The sequence below is a fragment of the Lepisosteus oculatus genome, unplaced genomic scaffold, assembly GCF_040954835.1.
Source record: "Lepisosteus oculatus isolate fLepOcu1 unplaced genomic scaffold, fLepOcu1.hap2 HAP2_SCAFFOLD_62, whole genome shotgun sequence".
Lineage (NCBI taxonomy): Eukaryota > Metazoa > Chordata > Actinopteri > Semionotiformes > Lepisosteidae > Lepisosteus > Lepisosteus oculatus.
Genome location: NW_027168171.1, coordinates 1304283 through 1329814, shown reverse-complemented (window position 1 = coordinate 1329814; position 25532 = coordinate 1304283). Strand labels below are relative to the sequence as shown.

At 45.7% G+C, this 25532-nt stretch overlaps 8 non-coding genes across 8 annotated transcripts; 5 read left to right on the top strand and 3 right to left on the bottom strand.

Annotated features, from left to right (window-relative positions):
- Window positions 1–7505: 7505 nt before the first annotated feature.
- Window positions 7506–7579, top strand: trnai-aau (transfer RNA isoleucine (anticodon AAU)). The gene has a single exon. It is a non-coding gene; the product is annotated as a tRNA-Ile (tRNA).
- Window positions 7580–9146: 1567 nt separating this feature from the next.
- trnag-gcc (transfer RNA glycine (anticodon GCC)) lies at window positions 9147–9217 on the top strand. Its single transcript has one exon. It is a non-coding gene; the product is annotated as a tRNA-Gly (tRNA).
- Window positions 9218–14603: 5386 nt separating this feature from the next.
- Window positions 14604–14745, bottom strand: LOC138231968 (U4 spliceosomal RNA). The gene has a single exon (XR_011186926.1). It is a non-coding gene; the product is annotated as a U4 spliceosomal RNA (small nuclear RNA).
- Window positions 14746–17290: 2545 nt separating this feature from the next.
- LOC138231906 (U1 spliceosomal RNA) lies at window positions 17291–17452 on the top strand. The gene has a single exon (XR_011186868.1). It is a non-coding gene; the product is annotated as a U1 spliceosomal RNA (small nuclear RNA).
- Window positions 17453–18088: 636 nt separating this feature from the next.
- On the bottom strand, window positions 18089–18207 carry LOC138232078 (5S ribosomal RNA). Its single transcript, XR_011187037.1, has one exon. It is a non-coding gene; the product is annotated as a 5S ribosomal RNA (ribosomal RNA).
- Window positions 18208–19999: 1792 nt separating this feature from the next.
- LOC138231892 (U1 spliceosomal RNA) lies at window positions 20000–20163 on the top strand. Its single transcript, XR_011186855.1, has one exon. It is a non-coding gene; the product is annotated as a U1 spliceosomal RNA (small nuclear RNA).
- Window positions 20164–20800: 637 nt separating this feature from the next.
- On the bottom strand, window positions 20801–20919 carry LOC138231880 (5S ribosomal RNA). Its single transcript, XR_011186843.1, has one exon. It is a non-coding gene; the product is annotated as a 5S ribosomal RNA (ribosomal RNA).
- Window positions 20920–22210: 1291 nt separating this feature from the next.
- On the top strand, window positions 22211–22352 carry LOC138231985 (U4 spliceosomal RNA). Its single transcript, XR_011186943.1, has one exon. It is a non-coding gene; the product is annotated as a U4 spliceosomal RNA (small nuclear RNA).
- Window positions 22353–25532: the final 3180 nt, after the last annotated feature.

The window sequence follows — 25532 nt, the reverse complement described above, 5'->3', positions numbered from 1 at the left end:
TTTTCCAAGCAATGGTCACCATCCCCACCGAGTGTCACAATGTAGTCATGTCCTAGGACATCACCTGTTAGTCTCCATTTGTCTGCCACCAACACTTTAGGTTACAGGGTCACAACCGCACCCCAGAGACCAGAGGAGCCGTTGGCGTTCTGGCGGCGCAGATTGGGCTGAAGGTGGGGCGCTTGAATCTCGCTGTTGGAGGCCGTCTGAAACTGACCCAAGCCTTTCCCTTGAATTAAATGTAAATAAGAAATGAACCCCAGATGCACATGGAATCAATCACGTGTTTCCTTTGAGCCGTTTCAGAGACTGCTCCAGAGTTTACCTTGCACAGATGCGCAAAGATTAATGATGGGGGTGCACGCTTCCAGGCGTCTTACAACTGTAGGGACTGTTTAGAGACAATTCGTAGATTGTGCTCATTTCCCTCTATTCCCCGTGTTGCAGTGGTAGGATGACGTAAATTCCTGCTTCGACACGTAACGGCATTATAATCAAGTGCAGGAGCTGAGGGCTTTAGTTTTGTTTCGTTTTCCATGGCGTTCGTAAGCGCGCAAATCAAAGGCAATTCCTGCGTCTAACACGAATGTAAATGCTTTTGAAAGTGCAGTGTGGTGCAGCTTGTAAAATCCTTTTCCACATTTGTGGTTTGTTGCTGTTTTTTCTGTCTGCCAAAGTTGCATTTTGACATCCGGACTGGGGGACTTTATCATTTGAACGTGAAGCCAGCCTTAAACCCTCTGAGGCGTGTCTGTCTGCCGGCACGAATCTTGTGAAAGGTTTTTTTTTTTTTAACGGAGAGCGACTTTAAAAAGGTTTCCGCAGCCACCTCGCACTCCGTGTTAGATTATAGGAGGAATGCGGCGGCAGCGAGCTCGCTTTTGTCATGGCCGAGTGGTTAAGGCGATGGATTCGAAATGCGTTAGGGACTCCCCGCGCAGGTTCGGAACTTGCCGACTCCTGCGTCTGCCGCACGTCGCCTTGTGCCTGCGCGGCAAAGGCAAAGTGCCGCTTCTCCTTTCCCGGTACTATAAAAACGTTAAATCGCTTGGACCCGCTGCCATGGAAAGCAGTTCTTCAGATTACCATACATTCTGCGTTCGCACCTCTGGTGCTCTACTTATGCCTTTGAAAACCTAATGAATAAAGCTGAAAGAACCGACACGATATGTAGGTGCTCGTAAAGCACGCATTAAAGAACTGTTAACAGCAAGGGTTTCAGTGGGTTAACTGAGAAGGCGTGATCGCTAATTGTTGACTTTTTATTTGGTGTTAGAAACACTCTTACTGTGCATGACGTGCAACAAATGTAGCCACAGAAATTGCATCACGCTTTCATGTATGCTATTGCAGACACCAACGTTGCCTAGATAGAAAACCGAAATAGCCGTGGGTTTGCTTGCTGGTCTGAAGGATCTCTCTTCGAATCTCTATCATTTGTCAATGGAAGTAAAAGACGCTGCAATCTCATACGTTCAGAATCAAACCCGCAGCTGTTGTTCGACTTTATTTCTTGACTAATTACAACTGAGTGTCGCATGAGCAGTTACGTAAACTTGTCTGGTATATTTGAACACAAATGCCGTTCTTCAATTAAAACTAACAGTACATTGTCAGGGACATTCAGTTCTATACAAACAAGAGACAGACAAGAGAATATTTCTACCTTTCATGTGGACTACGTGTTGACTTACTGATCGGAATAATTGAAAAGTTCGGGTTCATAGCCGATGCAGTGCGTGCTAATTAGAACAACAGCAACGATTAGCTCTCAGCACCGTACTGAGCCCAGGTGTTTTTCTAAAGCTGTCAAGTGCAGTTCATTTACATGAAGGAAATCTCTTACTGGGTACGATTACAATACAGTAAGTAGCACAGGCTACTTAGGGAGTAGCCTGATGCGTTTAAAAACGACCCGAGCCAGGCGGAAGTCGAACCTACAATCTCCTGATCCGTAGTCAAACGTGTTATCCATTGCACCACTGACCCTGGTGCAACACTGCAGGACTGCAACCCGGTGAGCTCAGCACTGCAACTAGTAAAATACCCCGGTCCATTCTTTTCCAGAAGTGAGAAACACCTGTTTTCTACATTTTGTCTGTTTTAAAACCATATCTCTTTAAACCAAACCAAGAGTTTGTCTTTTGCACTGATATTCTGATTCATTTCGATTTCAAAGAAAAAAAAGCATTACCTTCCAAAGCATCATAAAATTGTCCCTTCTTCCAGACTCTACTTCTCTCTTGTAGTAGTACAGTAGACCTTTCCAGGTGAGCAGATCACAGAGTCCGAAATGAGCTTCCTCCATCAAGCAAAGTACCTGAACATGACTCTGTCTTCATAAAAGCGCCCCTGTAATAAAGAAATTAAATCTGAAATCAAGAGGGCAGTTGCCTACTGAAATACAAGAAGTCATCAATTTTAACCTAGCAACACATTAAAGGCTGCATCTATACAAGTACGATTCTAGAAATGCTCACCAGATTACGTTTTAAGAAGGAACTGCGCTTCAGGTTCTGCCGAGATCTTAACTCGGATGGCAGGATTCAGAGTCCGGAGTGCGGACTGATTGCGCACGGAGGGTCCATATACTGTGGATCCCTCAGTGATCTTCCGCGTGTTCAAACAGCCAGCGTGTGACTCCCCTGTCCCCGTGACCTCATTGCTCTGCTCTCTCCTCTGTGCAGCCGAGCCCGATTCACGGTAAAGTGAAAAAAAATATGCCCTCAACGTGAGATTTACTCTGGAGCGAGGATAGATGTTACCTTTTTATCATTGAACAGGATGTATGTGATGTGGCGACTAGGTTCAATTTTGTATCCTCTTTAAAAGATTAAGGACTGGGGTGAGCGTGATTTACCACCCTTTCAGCTAAGATCCCGACGTGCGCACCGTTTAAGCTGCATAGACTCGGTCGTTTAACTCTTCTCAATTAGCAGGGTTAAGGTTAAAGAAAAAAAACATTGCTGACTTCTTTTTTTTTGCCAGCTGCTAGCGCTGATTAGCAAGGTTTGTATTTCATGTTTTGCAAGTTGCATCCATTTTAAGAAAAACAAGTCGTGTTAAAGACAGGAAATAAATACTTGCATTTAATTAAGTCTAGCCGTAGGCAGTTATCCACTGGGATTCAGACCCAGGGCCTCCTGTTTACTAGACAGGCGCTTTAACCAACTAAGCCACAGCGCCCCGGGAGTGCTGTCCTTTTGCAGCCACTTGGACACACCACTCAGACACATCTGCATTCGGTGTGTGCTCCGCCTGCTCGCTGAGCAAGTTGCCACCTTTACATACAATAGCAACATCGACACCAAGAGAAAGGATGACAAATGGCTTTTATCTGGAACTTTTCATGTCCAAGGAGCTCAATGTGCTTTCTGTGTACAACAGGGCCACTGAACTCCACGCTGGCCACTGAACCACAGCAGTGGCTTGCTGGCTTGACATCTCCCAAGGAAAATATTGAAATCGCATGTGGAACAGGAAAATGACCCTCGAGTACGAGGGAAAAAAAAGAAAAAGATCATCTGGAGCGCGCCAACCCAGTTGGGACAGCCCAGTTTTGTCGATGAGGTGGCCGAGTGGTTAAGGTGATGGATTGCTAATCTATTGTGCTTTGCACGCATGGGTTCAAATCCCATCCTCGTCTGTTTCCATTCTGTTTTTGATCCCTATTGCTCAATGCACAGTGAAAGCATTGCATACATGTGTCTGACAATGAGAAATGGGCCCCTGAGACAGTCATTTGCCTGTTTCACAAATGATCGTATTTTACTAGAGATTCTGTTTGGGATTCAGATGTGCATTCGGACAGCAATCCCTTTCAAGAAATGATACGTTCTGGATGAGGTCAAAGGTGCATCATTTGGACACTTTGTGGGCTTGAAATACAAAGAAAATCATGTTCTATGGTACAAGATAAATACAAAACTTAAGCTTTTATTATAATTAGATTTGTTTATAAAGCATAAGCAATCATTTATTACATTAATATATGTAAAAATAACATTTTAGCATCATACGTTTAGTATATTTAGTCCCTAATGCTGAAAGAAATGATCATAGAACATGACTTCTAACCTTACCTGCGGTGTTTTTGATCCCTATTGCTCAATGCACAGTGAAAGCATTGCATACATGTGTCTGACAATGAGAAATGGGCCCGAGACAGTCATTTGCCTGTTTCACAAATGATCGTATTTTACTAGAGATTCTGTTTGGGATTCAGATGTGCATTCGGACAGCAATCCCTTTCAAGAAATGATACGTTCTGGATGAGGTCAAAGGTGCTGGAACACTGTATTTAGGATGTGTTTGCAGTTATTCTGTGTTTCTAGCTTCAACCCAGTGATATATATATATATATGCTCACTGATTTTTTGGTACATGCCCAGGGCAATAATCATTATGAGGATTTATTTCCATATGTGCTAGAGGTAGTGTTGTGAAATTCTTCAACACACTGGATCGCAGGTTTAAACCTGCACTCTTACTCCTTAAATACCAACAAATGCAGATATGTAGCAATCATATTGTAGCTGACACTCATTTGCCTGTTTCACAAATGATCATATTTTACTAGAGATTCTGTTTGGGATACGGATGTGCATTCTGACAACAATCTCTTTCAAAAAATGATTTTACCTTATCGCAGCTTTGCCCCTCTTGCCTCTTTGGAAAATATCTCCATCTTGTGGTCGTTGTTGGTAATGTCTAGACAATATCTCCATCTTGTGGTCGTTGTTGGTAATGTCTAGACAATATATCCATCATGTGGTCGTTGTTGGTAATGTCTTCTTATGCCCTTTTTTTATTTCAATTCTTTATTAGTTGATTCTAGAATCTCTACAATAGAGCTGAAAATATCAGTTTTGTAGCAGACAATATGACATTAGTTATAGTCCAATTAAGACTTTATTACCCTGTTTGTAACATAACAAATTAAAATTGATTAAAACTAAGTTTGGAACACCAGGGAACATAAAAAATGATTTTTAGGAAAACCATGAGGTTCTCTGTGTCCGATGCCTGCAAGGGGAGAAAGCTAGAATTCTTTGCTTTTTCAAAATTTGAAAATAAACATCATATAACAACAGCTTTCATTCCTAGGAGTGAAAAATAACCATTTTTGAAGACATTTTAGTTTCTAAAACACTACAATAAAGTTGAAAACATCCGTTTTATATTACATTAATTTTTGTGAAATTAGTCATTTATTGCACTATTTTTAATAAAATCTCTAATTAAAAGTGATTAAAATTAAGTTTGGAACAACAAGGAACACAAAAAAAAAGATTTTAAGGAAAAAAATATTGTCTTCTGTGCCAGGTGCCTGCAAGGGGAGAAAGCTAGAATCCTACCCAGGCTCCTGGAGCTCTGTCCTGGCTAAAGGAGGGTGAATCCATCCCATTCAAAGCTCCATGAAAAAATGATATTTTTAAATTTGAAAAAAAAAAACATTATAGAACAACATCTCTTGGTCCACAGAGTGCAAAAATCCAACTTTGAAGAAAATCCATTGACTGATCCCCGAATCCTGAAGTTTCTTCGCATGATATTGGGCTTGCAACCACTTTCTGGAAAATGATGAAAAATGCCAAAAATGAAAAAAAAGTTATCAATTCTAGAGCCTAAGAGGAAAATAAGACAAATGTATATCTCCAAATAATTTTATGTGCTTCAGAAGAGCCCAGGAAAGTTTTTTGCATACATGAAACCACGCCCGTTTGCACGTAAGCAGACATGGTTGCACACACGACTGCATGAAAGCACGCGTGCATGCAAAATCATCCTGTTAAGCATTTGAAAAGCCGCACCACAGCGCACTTGAAATAGCTCTTACATTAGTGGTCGACACAGGAATCGCCTTTTTATTTACGCTCTTACCAACGCGATGGAAAGCAAAACAAAGCAAAGCAGAGCAAAACAAAACGAACAAACGCAAAACCCTCACGTCCCGCACTTGCATATAACGCCGTTACGTGCCCAAGCGGTATTGTACGTCATCCTAGCACTGCACCCCGGGGCGTACGGTATATGGGAATGAGCACACGCCACGAATCGTCTGAAATCACTCCCTACAGCTGTAAGGCGCCTTGAAGCGTGCACCCCCAACATTCTTCTTTGCGCATCTGTGAAAGGTAAACTCTTGAGCAAACTCTGAACCAGCTCTAAGGAAACTAATCCGATTAGACGTTACTTTGACTCATCCTTTAACAGTTTTCAGTCTCTGTCTTTAAACACCTTGCTCAGTCACATTCAAGCCACAAGTACTCTTCTCGGATGTTGCACAAACAAATCCTAATGTCTTGAAAGCATTGCAGCATGTTTGTGTCCCACTTCCCGTGGCTGCAGGACGACTGACACGAACGGACAAACACAATCTGTGGCGTTTAGCGTGACATAGTCTTGCAGGCATCGTGCTGTCTTACTGCAATACTATACCACTTGAGGAAACAGTCCATCTGGCCATGAAACTCATTTGAACGTCTAGCTACAGCAACTAACAATAACATGATTTATTCAGGATGTGTGGAATCAGCACGTCCCGGAGACAGCTTCTGAAATCGTGAGCATTCTCTGGTGGTGTCCTGGAGGGCTCCCCCGGGCATGTGTTGGTGGTATAGTGGTGAGCATAGCTACCTTCCAAGCAGTTGACCCGGATTTGATTCCTGGCCAACGCAGTGGCAAGTGTTTTCAAATGCTGTCACAAGCCTTGGATTGTGACTAGCAAAGCGAAGCCTTTTGAAAGAGCTAAAGCACTGCAAAACGGAATTGAAGGAGAATCTTACAGGGGATTCTGAGCGGTGTCTAAATAAATAAATTCACAGCGTCCGCGGATGGCATTTTGCAGCTGGAAGTAGATGTCGACGCTTTTTGCACACAGCACCAAAAAAGCGTCTTTTTTGAAGGTACAGGCATTGAGCATTGGTGGTTCATTGTTAGAACTCTCGCCTGCCACGCAGGAGGCTTGGTTTCGATTCCTGGCCAGTGGCTTTTGCAGCGAACGGCTCCATCACTTGCATCCCAACTTTTGCAACTCGCAACTGAAAACCCACTGAAGCTAAGCAGGTGTGACCCAGGTCAGTACCTGGATGAGGGTGAGCTACAGGGAAAAACAAAGCTTCCAGCTGGAAGTGGTGTTAATGGGGCCAGCGGGGAGGCGCTCACCCTGAGGTCTGTGCGGGTCCCAATCTCCCAATATAGTGACGGAGAAGCTCTGTTGTAAAAGGGCGCTGTCTTTTGGATGAGATGTAAAACCGAGGTCATAGTGCTCTGTGGTCATTAAAAATGACCACCAAAACCTTTGACAAAAGCTCTTGGTAATTGATGGTCTTCAATAATGTTTCTCCTTTAGGTACATTTAAAATCAGCTGAATAATGCTGTGAAACCATGAAACTGCATGAGAAAGCCCGTACACTGAATTACACGGCTTTCTATTCAAAGGAGGACAAAAGAAATTCCCTGAGTTCGATTTTTTGCAGCACAGAGAGGGGCACTGTCATAAGGCCGGTTAGCTCAGTTGGTTAGAGCGTGGTGCTAATAACGCCAAGGTCGCGGGTTCGAGCCCTGTACGGGCCATGTCCTTTTCTCCTCTCTTACCAAAGCTGTTAGGTTCCTTTCCGTGGTGAGAGGGGTTGTCATGCAACGCTGCCACATAGTGTCGACAGACAAGAGTGTTGCGGGAGAAGAGAAAAGTGTTTGAAGATTTAAGAGTGTCTTAGGTGGAGCCAAAATCAAGTGTCACAAATGCAAGTGGGAAGATTTCCAATGTTTAATATGGTCAAAATAAGCGGAAGTTACCAGCTGGTCCGGCACAGTCTGCCATGCTTTTGTCATATACTGTAAAGTGGTGTCGTACTGGAGCCTCACCATTTGCATATGTGAGGCTCCAGTTATACATCGATTGTCACATTAAATGACAAAAATGAAGAGAGGTAAAGCAGCTGGAGAGGTTTTCTTACAACTTTTGAGCTGACACAGTTTTGGAAAATGTTTCCTTCACGCTGCACTGTACAATATAGGCAGCCAAGAGTCTCCAAAACAAAACAGAATTGACAGATAGGAGAAAATTCCCACTCGTCCTGAAGTTCCCAAAATCCAGCACTGAGCGTAAACAAAGTGTCTAAGTAGCGTGTGAATGCTAACCCTAACCCTAGCAGGAGTTTGAGCAATCCAGCACTGAGAGTAAAAAGATGAGTCAAAGTAACGTCTAATCGGATTAGTTTCCTTAGAGCTGGTTCAGAGTTTGCTCAAGAGTTTACCTTTCACAGATGCGCAAAGAAGAATGTTGGGGGTGCAGGCTTCAAGGCGCCTTACAGCTGTAGGGAGTGATTCGAGACGATTCGTGGCGTGTGCTCGTTCCCATATACCTTACGCCCCGGGGTGCAGTGCTAGGATGACGTACAATACCGCTTGGGCACGTAACGGCGTTATATGCAAGTGCGGGACGTGAGGGTTTTCGTTTGTTCGTTTTGTTTTGCTCTGCTTTGCTTTGTTTTGCTTTCCATCGCGTTGGTAAGAGCGTAAATAAAAAGGCGATTCCTGTGTCTACCACTAATGTAAGAGCTATTTCAAGTGCGACGTGGTGCGGCTTTTCAAATGCTTGTGGGCATTTCTCTGTTGTTGATTCTTTTTTTGTGTGTAACAAAGTGGCATTTTCATGTCCGGACGGGGAGACTTTATCATTCCGACATGAAGCCACCCTTAAGTCCTCTGAGGCGTGTCTGTCTGCAAGGCTTGTATTTTGGAAATGTTTTTTTGAAACGGAGAACGACTTTGAAATAGGCTTCCGCTGGCGCCTCGCGATCCAGGTAAGATTGTAGCAAGAACGCAGCGGCGGTGGGGCTTGCTGTAGTCGTGGCTGAGTGGTTAAGGCGATGGACTAGAAATCCATTGGGGTCTCCCCGCACAGGTTCCAATCTTGCCGACTACGTTGTCCGCCTTCAGTCGGTGTGTTTCGGCACAAGCAAAGAAGCGCGCCTCTTTGCTGTTCCTGGTGGTTTTAAAACGCCCAATCGCTTGTACCCGCTGCCTTGGAAATAAGTTCTTCAGCGTCCGCAAATGGCATTTTGCAGCTGGAAGCAGATGTCGACGCGTTTTGCCCAGAGCACCAAAAAAGCGTCTTTTTTGAAGGGACAGGCACTGAGCATTGGTGGTTCAGTGGTAGAATTCTCGCCTGCCACGCGGGAGGCTCGGGTTCGATTCCCGGCCAATGCAGTGGCTTTTGCAGCGAGCAGCTCCATCACTTGCATCCCCTTGCAACTCGCAACTGAAAACCCACTGAAGCTAAGCAGGTGTGAGCCAGGTCAGAATCCGGATGAGGGTGAGCTACAGGGAAAAACAAAGCTTCCAGCTGGAAGCGGTGTTAATGGTGCCGGCGGGGGGGCGCTCACCCTGAGGTCTGTGCGGGTCCCAATGCCCCAGTATAGTGACGGAGATGCTGTGTTGTAAAAGGGCGCTGTCTTTTTGGATAAAACCGAGGTCACAGCGCTCTGTGGTCATTCAAAATGACCACCAAAACCTTTGACAAAAGCTCTTGGTAATTGATGGTCTTCAATAATGCTTCTCCTTTAGGTACATTTTAAATCAGCTGAAAAATGCTGTGAAATGGGGGGGCACTTCAGGCCAGTGTAGGATTTGGGTTACAAGAACCATGAAACTGCACGAGAAAGCCCGTACACTGATTACACGGCTTTCTATTCAAAGGAGGACAATAGAAATTCCCTGAGTTTGATTTTTTGCAGCACAGAGAGGAGCACTGTCATGAGGCCGGTTAGCTCAGTTGGTTAAAGCGTGGTGCTAATAACGCCAAGGTCGCGGGTTTGAGCCCTGTACGGGCCAGGTCTAGGTCCAGGTCCCTGTTTATGAAACAGGCAAATGACTGTCTCAGGGGCCCATTCCTCATTCTCAAGACACATGTATGCAGTATGTACACCGTGCATTGAGCAATAGGGACTGAATACACCACAGGTAAGGTTAGAAGTCATTCTGAGGTGCCACATGTGAGGGATACAGCTAGGCATCCAAAATGTAGGGTTTGAGGCCCTTCAGGAGTACTGCATCCTTTGAGACAGACCCGTGCATGTTAAACAAATGATCATTTCTTTCGGCATTAGGGACTAAATATACTAAACATATGATGCTAAAATGTTATTTTCACATATATTAATGTAATAAATGATTGCTTATGCTTTATAAACAAATCTAATTAAAATAAAAGCTTACGTTTTGTATTTATCTTGTACCATAGAACATGATTTTCTTTGTATTTCAAGCCCACAAAGTGTCCAAATGACGCACTACATGATATAAGGAAGATTATCACATGCATATCGGTATTATCTTTCTTATGAAAATGCATTCCTTTCATTACCTTTTACTTTTTAAAATGAACTCAAATTGAGTATAATGTAATAATTTAAGTAGAATAGATTCTAATAATATAATGATCCAGTGTTTTGCACTACTTCACTGCTTCACTGCTCTATGCCATCTGGAAATAAATCCTCAGACTGCTTACTGCCCTGGGCATGTACCAATAAATTAAAGGAGCACATCTGTTTATCACTGCGTTGAAGCAGGAGACACACAGTCTCTGCAAACACATCCTAGATACAGTGTTCCACCACCTTTGACCTCATCCAGAACGTATCATTTCTTGAAAGGGATTGCTGTCCGAATGCACATCTGAATCCCAAACAGAACCTCTAGTAAAATACGATCATTTGTGAAACAGGCAAATGACTGTCTCAGGGGCCCATTCCTCATTGTCAGACACATGTATGGAATGCTTTCACTGTGCATTGAGCAATAGGGATTAAAAACACCGCAGGTAAGGTTAGATGTCATGTTCTATGATCATTTCTTTCAGCATTAGGGACTAAATATACTAAACGTATGATGCTAAAATGTTATTTTCACATATATTAATGTAATAAATGATTGCTTATGCTTTATAAACAAATCTAATTAAAATAAAAGCTTACGTTTTGTATTTATCTTGTACCATAGAACATGATTTGCTTTGTATTTCAAGCCCACAAAGTGTCCAAATGTTCTATGATCATTTCTTTCAGCATTAGGGACTAAATATACCAAACGTATGATGCTAAAATCCTGAAAAAAGGATGTGCTCCATCTCGTCAGTAGATTGGATTCCAAAACTGATTTGGGTCAATATACATTACCTTTGAAATTAAAGTACAGTCTACTGTAGGGAACCATCAACTTAGAAAGCATTGGCCTTCCCTGGGGGTCAGGTAGGTGCAAAAGATAAACTTTTATCCTATCTTTATCTTAAGATAAGTGGCCAAGCAGTATTTTTCCAAGTTTCACCAAGCACATCATGTTGCCATAGTAGACAAAGTTCTATAAAATGTTAAATAACTTTTAAAAAAAGCATCTTGGTCTTACAGTACTGTACAAGGTGAATTAAACTGTCCCTGGTAATAAAAAGTAATTAGAAGCATCTCAGAAACTTTATCTCTAGAAACATTAGCTGTTTTATATCATGTAATTTAGTGTGATGTTGTCAGAATTCAAGGACATTATCACACACAGAAATTGGTTCAGTTAAATCTAAAAAACACAGCTAAACATGGGTTTAAATGTAACAGAAGTCTTACCTCTTGTCAAAAGATTTAATTCAAGAAGCGATGTAATAAATGATTGCTTATGCTTTATAAAGAAATCTAATTAAAATAAAAGCTTAAGTTTTGTATTTATCTTGTACCATAGAACATGATTTTCTTTGTATTTGAAGCCCACAAAGTGTCCAAATGATGCACTACATGATATAAGGAAGATTATCACATGCATATCGGTATTATCTTTCTTATGAAAATGCATTCCTTTCATTACCTTTTACTTTTTAAAATGAACTCAAATTGTGTATAATGTAATAATTTAAGTAGAATAGATTCAGGTAGGAAATATAGAGTCATGATGTTTATGGCTGACATCATTTCACATGGGTGAATTTTAAGCTAAGAAATAAAAACATTTACAATGAAGATACCATTACTTAATTTTAAATGCCTTTAAAAAATAAATACCTCCTGAGAATAATTTGCCACTCCCAGATCCTTGGTAAGGTACTGTTTGAATCCAATCAGGAGAGGAGCATCCAGGGAGTGCTTTCTATAGAGTACAGCTTGGGCCACTCTCTTCCGGCCTGCTGATACTTTTTAACTACTCAGGGCCTGTAAGGATATAAAACACCGGTTTAAACATTTTATACCTATAAGACAAATTAGAATTTTAGTAAAAAATAGATACATCTGAAAAATAAAAAGTCTTACTGCTGATAGAGTTCTTCAGAGCTCACATCTTCCCTTTCCTTATCCGCTTCTGTTTCAGTTTCTAGAGCAGCCTCTGGCATCTCTTCCTCCTGGACTGCGGCCTCTTGCTCAGGGCCGCTGGAATGCAGGTATATTCTTTTCAACATGCTTTTACATAATATGTTGTAACAATGATTTCAAAAAGAAACTACAGAAGCCTTACAGATTAAAAATATCTCACCTTGCCAATGTGTCTTCAGGCTCCCCATGTACAAAAAGGCCCAAGGACTCTAGCAGTCTTACAACCACTATCCTGTTTGCCTCACCAGACACGATCTCTATTCTGTGGTAATCCACGATGACCCCGTTTTTCAGGTGATTCATCATGTCCTCCCTCGCCTGTTGAGAGGCCATCCTGATCTCTTCTGCCGTGGCGTGCTTCATACACGACCTCTTCAAGTGAGCGGGTTTCCTTTGAAAATAAATAATACCATCTGTGTATAGAAACAAGCTAAGACTGATTTCTTAAATTATCCTTAATTTTCTCTCTCATAGTTTGAGCATAATGATTTTATTGCATTTATAAAAGAATTGCTCATTGCTCCTAAATAAATAATGGTTTCATAAAAAAGTGAACACTTACTTGGTCTCAGTCACAGACTTTCCAATAGAAGCCATTGTGGAGTTCAGCAACTGCAGGTCCTAGAAGTGGGGAAGGAATTTTAAAAGAGAAATTGAATTACAATACAGAAGGAATGGCTGAGGGATCACTGAAATATATATATACAAATTCCAAAGACTGAGTCCATATAGAAACAACTACCTTTCATTTTCAGTATAAGAAAAAAAAACATTATCTTCCAAAGCATCATAAAATTGTCCCTTCTTCCAGACTCTACTTCTCTCTTGTAGTAGTATAGCAGACCTTTCCAGGTGAGCAGATCACAGAGTCCGAAATGAGCTTCCTCCATCAAGCAAAGTACCTGAACATGACCCTGTCTTCATAAAAGCGCCCCTGTAATAAAGAAATTAAATCCGAAATCAAGAGGGCAGTTGCCTACTGAAATACAAGAAGTCATCAATTTTAACCTAGCAACACATTAAAGGCTGCATCTATACAAGTACGATTCTAGAAATGCTCACCAGATGACGTTTTAAGAAGGAACTGCGCCTCAGGTTCCGCCGAGATCTTAACTCGGATGGCAGGATTCAGAGTCCGGAGTGCGGACTGATGGCGCACGGAGGGTCCATATACTGTGGATCCCTCAGTGATCTTCCGCGTATTCAAACCGCCAGCGTGTGACTCCCCTGTCCCCGTGACCTCATTGCTCTGCTCTCTCCTCTGTGCAGCTGAGCCCGACTCACGGTAAAATGGAAAAAAATATGCCCTCGACGTGAGATTTATTCTGGAGCGAGCCAGTGTTGCGCATAGCTGCCTTCAAAGCAGTTAACCCAGGTTCGATTCCCGGCTAACGCAGTTGCGAATGTTTTCAAATGCTGTCATGAGCCTTGGATTGTGACTAGCAAAGCGAAGCCTTTTGAAAGAGCTAAAGCACTGCAAAACGGAATTGAAGGAGAATCTTACAGGGGATTCTGAGCAGTGTCTGCATACATGCAGTCAGATAAAGGTGCTGAAAGCTTGAGCTACTCTCAATGTCATGCTGCCCTTCCCCGGAGTAAATCTGTTACATTGAAAAAATGCTTCTGGCAGGTTCAAAAAGGGACCCTTGTTAATTGGAGAAATCAATGATTTCGAATGAATTCTGTATGCGTTAAAAGACAGCTATACACAGAAAACATGCAGGACACTGCTCATGATGTTTCCCGAGCCGAAACACAGTGCGTTTTTCCAAGCCATTTGACAAAGCCCACCCACTGAAAACTGCAGCAGATCGTGTAAAGACGTTCAACTTTGTAACTACTGCACGCACAGGAAGCAGAATAAATTCCTCTTTTCAAACTGTCAAAGGTTTGCTTTGCGAACGCTGCAGGACATCGCACAATCTCTTTTGAACGGGGACAAACGATTTATTATGGGGCGCAGTAAGTACAGACGTTTAAAAAGCTCCACTCATGCCGACGATGCAGCATGAAGAAGCGCAACCTAACGTTTGACAGACAAAAGCCGGGCGCCGCTACGAGCAATATGAAATCAAACTGACAGCACACGGCGTTTCGCGCTGACTCAAAAGTGATCTCGACAGACGCTGTTCTCTGCATAACGCTGAAAGAGCTAAAGAGCGTTTCTGTTGAGACGTAACAAGCTTGTTTCTTTCTACCATGATGTTACCATGACAAAATCTGTCTTTAAACACCTTGCTCAGTCTCTGACGAGACTGTCAAAAATTGCTTTCGCCGATTGTATTGCAAACCGGCGGAAGCGGGGTATTGGGAAAAGTTTTCAACTAGCAATAATCGCGCCTCGGCCAAACCTCACAGGCTACGATACTGCCACTGCGCAAAGCTGACGGTTGCCAGGCAACCGCGGGGATCCTATGGAAATCGTTATCGATCGTCTCATGGCATGTCGTTGCTATAACGCTTCATATTTGTCGTCTTCTTCTTCTTCTAGCTTGAGGTTTTGAAGAATTTCATGACAGACAAGGGCTCCGTTGGGAACAAAGGGCGTTGTGAGAAAACCGTTGCTTATTTTCAGCAGCAGAAATACAACCCTTTAAATACAAGATGACAGAACAATGACGAAGGGCATGCCGGGAGGAACTCATGCACTACAGAGGAAAGGGGGCGGGCACGTACAGTTCACATTCAAGCCACAAGTACTCTTCTTGGATGTTGCACAAAAAAATCCTAACGTCTTGAAACCATTGCAGCATGTTTGTGTCCCACTTCCCGTGGCTGCGGGACGACTGACACGAACGGACAAACACAATCTGTGGCGTTTAGCGTGACATAGTCTTGCAGGCATCGTGCTGTCTCACTGCAATATTATACCACTGGAGGAAACAGTCCATCTGGTGTGGCCGTAAGCGAAAACCCCGGCGCCTGACTCGCTACTTGAAGCTGTGTGTGGCGGGGGTTCCGTGCCCCCCGAGCGGGACTGAAGGATCGTTCGTGTGCAACTCTTTGGAAAGGAGCTGCTTTCCAAATCGCATTGCGTGCCTGGATGTTGGCGAATGCGCTCCCTTGTGTTGGCTCGTCCCGCACTGGAGGAGGACAAACAATCTGCACGGAGGAGCACCAGGCAAGTCTTCACCAGACAAAAACCTCCAGTGCACAGCACTCTGGAAACATTTCGGGGCTTTCGCGTGTTTATTTCAGCACGTAAAGCGCACCGGTCCAACACGTCGGCCGGGCGCGCGGCGCCTCCGCCCTCTTGTGGCCTTGCGGCGTCAGAGCAAGAGGCTCCTTCTCGCTGCCCTTCCGCTGTGTTGCAGGGCCCCGAGAGGGAACCCGGAGCGCGCACTTTGTGGGGGGCGGGGGACCGCGTTCGCGCTCTGCCCCCGGTCTCTTGCGCGAGTACTAAATCTCACGGACAGGGGGGCCTCGTCATTGATTGTTACAGGTGAGACGGGGATTAGGAGGAGACCCCGACTGATGGGTAAAGGGGAGCACTAACACCAGAGGGACACCCCCGGCGTCTCTTTTTGAGAGACGCCCTGGGGTTTCCTAATGGCCAAGGAGGGTCGGGACCTCGGTTTGACCTCTGTTTGTGCAGCAGAGTGTCGCCATCAGGAGGCTGGGGCGTAAGAGAGCCACACAGCCCGCAGGGTGAGCGCTCCCTACTGGTCCCAGTCACACCTCTTGCAGGAGCAGCAGCAACCGGAGCTTTTCCGGGGTGGAATCTCCCATCCGGGTGCCGGCCAGGCTCACACCTGCTGGGCTGCCCCGGGGGTGAGCCCAGTCGAGAGTCGCAGGGCCAGATCTAGTCACCGGGGAGAAACGATACAAGTGAAGGATTGCTCGGCTCTCGGCACTTCAAAAGACCGACAAATGTCTCGTTCCCGCCGGAGCTGAATGTACCCGCATGTGTGGTGTCGTCTTCTTCCCCCGCCCCGCTGTGTTTGCTGTATTGTCTCTGAAGCCGGCCCCCCCGAGACGAGACGGGCTGTTCCTGTGCCCCAATTAACACTTTACAGGTGCCATTCCCCGGCATTGTGGCCATTGTCGGTGCTCACACGCGATAAGATAAGGCGGAGGAGAGCGGGGCATGCCCAGCGGCAGACATTCAAGGAGGGGGCAGGGCGAGGTGAGGTGAGGTGCGACACGCCGGAGCCCCGACGCAGCTAATGCGGAGCACTTGTTGGACTGGCATCGAAAGGACGTGTGCGCACGGAGCGAGCCTTCCCTGCGTCGGAGCGCGGGAACTTTCTCCCCCCCTCCCGCTGCAGGAGTTGTGTGCGCTGCAGCGGTGCCGAGAGAAAAGCACAGAAGGCAGCAGGCTCTGGAGAGCAGGTAAGAGACGGAGCCTTGTGGGCAGGCGAGCAGGCCCGTTTTTTGGAAATTGCTGAAAAGGTTTGTTCGGTGTGTGGCAGGCGCACGTCGCGAGCTTACGTGGCGATCTGCCGGTCTGGAGTTATGCAAATGAGGCCGAATTGCATCCCGGGACATGCTGCGAATGCGCAACGGCGACTGCAGATGTGTAGGAAACGGCGCGCTCGTTTTCTCGTTTTGCCCACACTTTTGAGTGTCAGTGTGGCGTTTGAGTGTGTGAAAGAGTGGGCCCAGCAGGAGGCGGTGGCGTGCGGGGCGAGGAGGTGGCCTAGGCTGCGCGATTTGTGCTGTGGGTGCGGGCCGCTTGCAGGGGCCTGTTTAACTCATACTTACCTGGCAGGGGAGATACCTTGATCAAGAAGGAGGTTCACCCATAGGTCAATATCTCAAGAAACTGTGAAAAACATTATCATGTTTAAATAAAGAATGTGATTTGCACCAGAAAAAAAGAAAATTGTTGCTATGTAACTGTTACCGTGTCAAAATGTAATGAGATGTGATCATATATACTGTTTTAAGTATGTATATTAATGTAAAGCTTTCTGATTTGTGATTTCCTGTATTTTTTTGTGAAAAGAAAATAAAGTTCTTAAATCGGTTCACCCAGGGCGAGGCTCGGCCATTGCACTCCGGCTGTGCTGACCCCTGCGAATTCCCCAAATGTGGGAATCTCGACTGCATAATTTCTGGTAGTGGGGGACTGCGTTCGCGCTCTCCCCTGATGTGCTTGGTCCAAAATCAGATACGGGAGGGTTAGGACACCACGAGCTGCGTGGCTGCGGAAGGATCCCGGTTCGACAGGAGTGGACGCCGCTGCTGGTTCTCGCTGGCTTTTAGTTAGGGGTCCGGAGAAGCATCTCAAGCTAGTTCCACTACTCCTTCCGGACGTTCATTCCCTTTTCAAAGTCAGTCGTTTTGCTGTAGTCTGCGTTCTTTAGGCTGATTATCGAGGTTAGCCTTTATTTGGTCATGGGGGGCCTCGGTACTGTATGCTGAGTCTAAAGACAGTTTCACCCGTTTTCTGATTGCTCGGTTCTGTACCAGTGCAGACATGTCAAACAGTGAATGGCTGTACCTCTATTGTATCCGTGCTCAATGAATGAAATCGGTAACAAATGAATATATGTCTAGTTATACGAAAAACGAGTGGTTTATCGACTCATCTTCATTTGCAGATTTAGAGGCAGCTTCGATATTCGTTTTACAGACGGGTTTTTTTTTTTGAATATGGGTCACACACATGCCACAGCAACAAAACATCTCTAGAGATGAGGCTATAGATCACCTTTCCATCCTGCAGGTTTTCCTCCCAAAGCCTACGGCACCAACGGCGACCCCTGCTGGCTGGGAGAGCAAAAGCTTACAGCACCTGGTATTCCCAGGCAGTCTCCCATCCAAGTACTAACCAGGCCCGATGCTGCTTAGCTTCCGAGATCAGATGAGATCGGGCGTGTTCAGGGTGGTGTGGCCGTAAGCGAAAGCCCCGGCGCCTGACTCGCTACTTGAAGCTGTGTGTGGCGGGGGTTCCGTGCCCCCCGAGCGGGACTGAAGGATCGTTCGTGTGCAACTCTTTGGAAAGGAGCTGCTTTCCAAATCGCATTGCGTGCCTGGATGTTGGCGAATGCGCTCCCTTGTGTTGGCTCGTCCCGCACTGGAGGAGGACAAACAATCTGCACGGAGGAGCACCAGGCAAGTCTTCACCAGACAAAAACCTCCAGTGCACAGCACTCTGGAAACATTTCGGGGCTTTCGCGTGTTTATTTCAGCACGTAAAGCGCACCGGTCCAACACGTCGGCCGGGCGCGCGGCGCCTCCGCCCTCTTGTGGCCTTGCGGCGTCAGAGCAAGAGGCTCCTTCTCGCTGCCCTTCCGCTGTGTTGCAGGGCCCCGAGAGGGAACCCGGAGCGCGCACTTTGTGGGGGGCGGGGGACCGCGTTCGCGCTCTGCCCCCGGTCTCTTGCGCGAGTACTAAATCTCACGGACAGGGGGGCCTCGTCATTGATTGTTACAGGTGAGACGGGGATTAGGAGGAGACCCCGACTGATGTGTAAAGGGGAGCACTAACACCAGAGGGACACCCCCGGCGTCTCTTTTTGAGAGACGCCCTGGGGTTTCCTAATGGCCAAGGAGGGTCGGGACCTCGGTTTGACGCCTCCCCCGAAGGACGGCGCCTGTTTGTGCAGCAGAGTGTCGCCATCAGGAGGCTGGGGCGTAAGAGAGCCACACAGCCCGCAGGGTGAGCGCTCCCTACTGGTCCCAGTCACACCTCTTGCAGGAGCAGCAGCAACCGGAGCTTTTCCGGGGTGGAATCTCCCATCCGGGTGCCGGCCAGGCTCACACCTGCTGGGCTGCCCCGGGAGTGAGCCCAGTCGAGAGTCGCAGGGCCAGATCTAGTCACCGGGGAGAAACGATACAAGTGAAGGATTGCTCGGCTCTCGGCACTTGAAAAGACCGACAAATGTCTCGTTCCCGCCGGAGCTGAATGTACCCGCATGTGTGGTGTCGTCTTCTTCCCCCGCCCCGCTGTGTTTGCTGTATTGTCTCTGAAGCCGGCCCCCCCGAGACGAGACGGGCTGTTCCTGTGCCCCAATTAACACTTTACAGGTGCCATTCCCCGGCATTGTGGCCATTGTCGGTGCTCACACGCGATAAGATAAGGCGGAGGAGAGCGGGGCATGCCCAGCGGCAGACATTCAAGGAGGGGGCAGTGCGAGGTGAGGTGAGGCCCCGACGCAGCTAATGCGGAGCACTTGTTGGACTGGCATCGAAAGGACGTGTGCGCACGGAGCGAGCCTTCCCTGCGTCGGAGCGCGGGAACTTTCTCCCCCCCTCCCGCTGCAGGAGTTGTGTGCGCTGCAGCGGTGCCGAGAGAAAAGCACAGAAGGCAGCAGGCTCTGGAGAGCAGGTAAGAGACGGAGCCTTGTGGGCAGGCGAGCAGGCCCGTTTTTTGGAAATTGCTGAAAAGGTTTGTTCGGTGTGTGGCAGGCGCACGTCGCGAGCTTGCGTGGCGATCTGCCGGTCTGGAGTTATGCAAATGAGGCCGAATTGCATCCCGGGACATGCTGCGAATGCACAACGGCGACTGCAGATGTGTAAGAAACGGCGCGCTCGTTTTCTCGTTTTGCCCACACTTTTGAGTGTTAGTGTGGCGTGTGAGTGTGCGAAAGAGTGGGCCCAGCAGGAGGCGGTGGCGTGCGGGGCGAGGAGGTGGCCTAGGCTGCGCGATTTGTGCTGTGGGTGCGGGCCGCTTGCAGGGGCCTGTACAACTCATACTTACCTGGCAGGGGAGATATCTTGATCAAGAAGGAGATTCAACCAGGGCGAGGCTCGGCCATTGCACTCCGGCTGTGCTGACCCCTGCGAATTCCCCAAATGTGGGAATCTCGACTGCATAATTTCTGGTAGTGGGGGACTGCGTTCGCGCTCTCCCCTGATGTGCTTGGTCCAAAATCAGATACGGGAGGGTTAGGACACCACGAGCTGCGTGGCTGCGGAAGGATCCCGGTTCAACAGGAGTGGACGCCGCTGCTGGTTCTCGCTGGCTTTTAGTTAGGGGTCCGGAGAAGCATCTCAAGCTAGTTCCACTACTCCTTCCGGACGTTCATTCCCTTTTCAAAGTCAGTCGTTTTGCTGTAGTCTGCGTTCTTTAGGCTGATTATCGAGGTTAGCCTTTATTTGGTCATGGGGGGCCTCGGTACTGTATGCTGAGTCTAAAGACAGTTTCACCCGTTTTCTGATTGCTCGGTTCTGTACCAGTGCAGACATGTCAAACAGTGAATGGCTGTACCTCTATTGTATCCGTGCTCAATGAATGAAATCGGTAACAAATGAATATATGTCTAGTTATACGAAAAACGAGTGGTTTATCGACTCATCTTCATTTGCAGATTTAGAGGCAGCTTCGATATTCGTTTTACAGACGGGTTTTTTTTTTTTGAATATGGGTCACACACATGCCACAGCAACAAAACATCTCTAGAGATGAGGCTATAGATCACCTTTCCATCCTGCAGGTTTTCCTCCCAAAGCCTACGGCACCAACGGCGACCCCTGCTGGCCGGGAGAGCAAGAGCTTATAGCACCTGGTATTCCCAGGCGGTCTCCCATCCAAGTACTAACCAGGCCCGACCCTGCTTAGCTTCCAAGATCAGACGAGATCGGGCGTGTTCAGGGTGGTGTGGCCGTAAGCGAAAGCCCTGGCGCCTGACTCGCTACTTGAAGCTGTGTGTGGCGGGGGCTCCGTGCCCCCCGAGCGGGACTGAAGGATCGTTCGTGTGCAACTCTTTGGAAAGGAGCTGCTTTCCAAATCGCATTGCGTGCCTGGATGTTGGCGAATGCGCTCCCTTGTGTTGGCTCGTCCCGCACTGGAGGAGGACAAAGAATCTGCACGGAGGAGCACCAGGCAAGTCTTCAGTGCACAGCACTCTGGAAACATTTCGGGGCTGTCGCGTGTTTATTTCAGCACGTAAAGCGCACCGGTCCAACACTTCGGCCGGGCGCGCGGCGCCTCCGCCCTCTTGCTGCCCCTGCAGCTGCTTCACTTTTCCCTTTAGTTGCCATCGATTTTTTTGTAGTGCTATACATATACGATTGAGGTATCTTAGAGTTCTCCTTCGAAGACCCAGCACTCTCTTTTCTTTTCCCAGTGTTACTCATATCGGACTTTTTAAACCTAAAAAAAAATCGTTTTTTTTCTTTCAATTATAACTGAAGTTTAAACAACTAGTGTTAAGTCCTTATTTTTCTGTAGTCAAAAAAAGCAAAAATTAACATTCAGGTCATGAAAAACTCAAAAAAACTCCCCAACCACTAAACTTTACCTCCCACCTGAGCGCCATCTTGAACGCCCCTACCACCAGAGAATGCTCACGATTTCGGAAGCTGTCTCCGGGACGTGCTGATTCCACACATCCTGAATAAATCATGATATTGTTAGTTGCTGTAGCTAGACGTTCAAATGAGTTTCATGGCCAGATGGACTGTTTCCTCCAGCGGTATAATATTGCAGTGAGACAGCACGATGCCTGCAAGACTATGTCACGCTAAACGCCACAGATTGTGTTTGTCCGTTCGTGTCAGTCGTCCCGCAGCCACGGGAAGTGGGACACAAACATGCTGCAATGCTTTCAAGACGTTAGGATTTGTTTGTGCAACATCCAAGAGGAGTACTTGTGGCTTTAATGTGAACTGTACGTGCCCGCCCCCTTTCCTCTGTAGTGCATGAGTTCCTCCCGGCATGCCCTTCGTCATTGTTCTGTCATCTTTTATTTAAAGGGTTGTATTTCTGCTGCTGAAAATAAGCAACGGTTTTCTCACAACGCCCTTTGTTCCCAACGGAGCCCTTGTCTGTCATGAAATTCTTCAAAACCTCAAGCTAGAAGAAGAAGAAGACGACAAATATGAAGCGTTATAGCAACGACATGCCATGACACGATCGATAACGATTTCCATAGGATCCCCGCGGTTGCCTGGCAACCGTCAGCTTTGCGCAGTGGCAGTATCGTAGCCTGTGAGGGTTAGCCGAGGCGTGATTATTGCTAGTTGAAAACTTTTCCCAATACCCCGCTTCCGCCGGTTTGCAATACAATCGGCGAAAGCAATTTTTGACAGTCTCGTCAGAGACTGAGCAAGGTGTTTAAAGACAGATTTGGTCACGGTGATATCATGGTAGAAAGAAACGAACTTGTTACGTGTCAACAGAAACGCTCTTTAGCTCTTTCAGCTTTATGCAGAGAACAGCGTCTGTCGAGATCACTTTTGAGTCAGCGCGAAACGCCGTGTGCTGTCAGTTTGATTTCATATTGCTCATAGCGGCGCCTGGCTTTTGTCTGTCAAACGTTAGGTTGCGCTTCTTCATGCTGCATCGTCGGCATGAGTGGAGCATTTTAAACGTCTGTACTTACTGCGCCCCATAAGAAATCGTTTGTCCCCATTCAAAAGAGATTGTGCGATGTCCTGCAGCGTTCGCAAAGCAAACCTTTGACAGTTTGAAAAGAGGAATTTATTCTGCTTCCTGTGCGTGCAGTAGTTACAAAGTTGAACGTCTTTACACGATCTGCTGCAGTTTTCAGTGGGTGGGCTTTGTCAAATGGCTTGGAAAAACGCACTGTGTTTCTGCTCGGGAAACATCATGAGCAGTGTCCTGCATGTTTTCTGTGTATAGCTGTCTTTTAACGCATACAGAATTCATTCGAAATCATTGATTTCTCCAATTAACAAGGGTCTCTTTTTGAACCTGCCAGAAGCATTCTTTCAATGTAACAGATTTACTCCGGGGAAGGGCAGCATGACATTGAGAGTAGCTCAAGATTTCAGCACCTTTATCTGACTGCATGTATGCAGACACTGCTCAGAATCCCCTGTAAGATTCTCCTTCAATTCCGTTTTGCAGTGCTTTAGCTCTTTCAAAAGGCTTCGCTTTGCTAGTCACAATCCAAGGCTCATGACAGCATTTGAAAACATTCGTAACTGCATTGGCCGGGAATCGAACCTGGGTTAACTGCTTTGAAGGCAGCTATGCGCAACACTGGCTCGCTCCAGAATAAATCTCACGTCGAGGGCATATTTTTTTCCATTTTACCGTGAGTCGGGCTCAGCTGCACAGAGGAGAGAGCAGAGCAATGAGGTCACGGGGACAGGGGAGTCACACGCTGGCGGTTTGAATACGCGGAAGATCACTGAGGGATCCACAGTATATGGACTCTCCGTGCGCCATCAGTCCGCACTCCGGACTCTGAATCCTGCCATCCGAGTTAAGATCTCGGCGGAACCTGAGGCGCAGTTCCTTCTTAAAACGTAATCTGGTGAGCATTTCTAGAATCGTGCTTGTATAGATGCAGCCTTTAATGTGTTGCTAGGTTAAAATTGATGACTTCTTGTATTTCAGTAGGCAACTGCCCTCTTGATTTCGGATTTAATTTCTTTATTACAGGGGCGCTTTTATGAAGACAGAGTCATGTTCAGGTACTTTGCTTGATGGAGGAAGCTCATTTCGGACTCTGTGATCTGCTCACCTGGAAAGGTCTGCTATACTACTACAAGAGAGAAGTAGAGTCTGGAAGAAGGGACAATTTTATGATGCTTTGGAAGATAATGTTTTTTTTTTCTTATACTGAAAATGAAAGGTAGTTGTTTCTATATGGACTCAGTCTTTGGAATTTGTATATATATATTTCAGTGATCCCTCAGCCATTCCTTCTGTATTGTAATTCAATTTCTCTTTTAAAATTCCTTCCCCACTTCTAGGACCTGCAGTTGCTGAACTCCACAATGGCTTCTATTGGAAAGTCTGTGACTGAGACCAAGTAAGTGTTCACTTTTTTATGAAACCATTATTTATTTAGGAGCAATGAGCAATTCTTATATAAATGCAATAAAATCATTATGCTCAAACTATGAGAGAGAAAATTAAGGATAATTTAAGAAATCAGTCTTAGCTTGTTTCTATACACAGATGGTATTATTTATTTTCAAAGGAAACCCGCGAGGATTCCCCTGGTGTGCAAGATGTGCCTGAATACTCTTGATCAGCTTCCTGCTCACTTGAAGAGGGCGTGTATGAAGCACGCCACGGCAGAAAAGATCAGGATGGCCTCTCAACAGGTGAGGGAGGACATGATGAATCACCTGAAGAACGGGGTCATCGTGGATTACCACAGAATAGAGATCGTGTCTGGTGAGGCAAACAGGGTAGTGGTTGTAAGACTGCTAGAGTCCTTGGGCCTTTTTGTACATGGGAAGCCTGAAGACACATTGGCAAGGTGAGATATTTTTAATCTGTAAGGCTTCTGTAGTTTCTTTTTGAAATCATTGTTACAACATATTATGTAAAAGCATGTTGAAAAGAATCTACCTGCATTCCAGCGGCCCTGAGCAAGAGGCCGCTGTCCAGGAGGAAGAGATGCCAGAGGCTGCTCTAGAAACTGAAACAGAAGCGGATAAGGAAGGGGAAGATGTGAGCTCTGAAGAACTCTATCAGCAGTAAGACTTTTTATTTTTCAGATGTATCAATTTTTTACTAAAATTCTAATTTGTCTTATAGGTATAAAATGTTTAAACCGGTGTTTTATATCCTTACAGGCCCTGAGTAGTTAAAAAGTATCAGCAGGCCGGAAGAGAGTGGCCCAAGCTGGACTCTATAGAAAGCACTCCCTGGATGCTCCTCTCCTGATTGGATTCAAACAGTACCTTACCAAGGATCTGGGAGTGGCAAATTATTCTCAGGAGGTATTTATTTTTTAAAGGCATTTAAAATTAAGCAATGGTATCTTCATTGTAAATGTTTTTATTTCTTAGCTTAAAATTCACCCATGTGAAATGATGTCAGCCATAAACATCATGACTCTATATTTCCTACCTGAATCTATTCTACTTAAATTATTACATTATACACAATTTGAGTTCATTTTAAAAAGTAAAAGGTAATGAAAGGAATGCATTTTCATAAGAAAGATAATACCGATATGCATGTGATAATCTTCCTTATATCATGTAGTGCATCATTTGGACACTTTGTGGGCTTCAAATACAAAGAAAATCATGTTCTATGGTACAAGATAAATACAAAACTTAAGCTTTTATTTTAATTAGATTTCTTTATAAAGCATAAGCAATCATTTATTACATCGCTTCTTGAATTAAATCTTTTGACAAGAGGTAAGACTTCTGTTACATTTAAACCCATGTTTAGCTGTGTTTTTTAGATTTAACTGAACCAATTTCTGTGTGTGATAATGTCCTTGAATTCTGACAACATCACACTAAATTACATGATATAAAACAGCTAATGTTTCTAGAGATAAA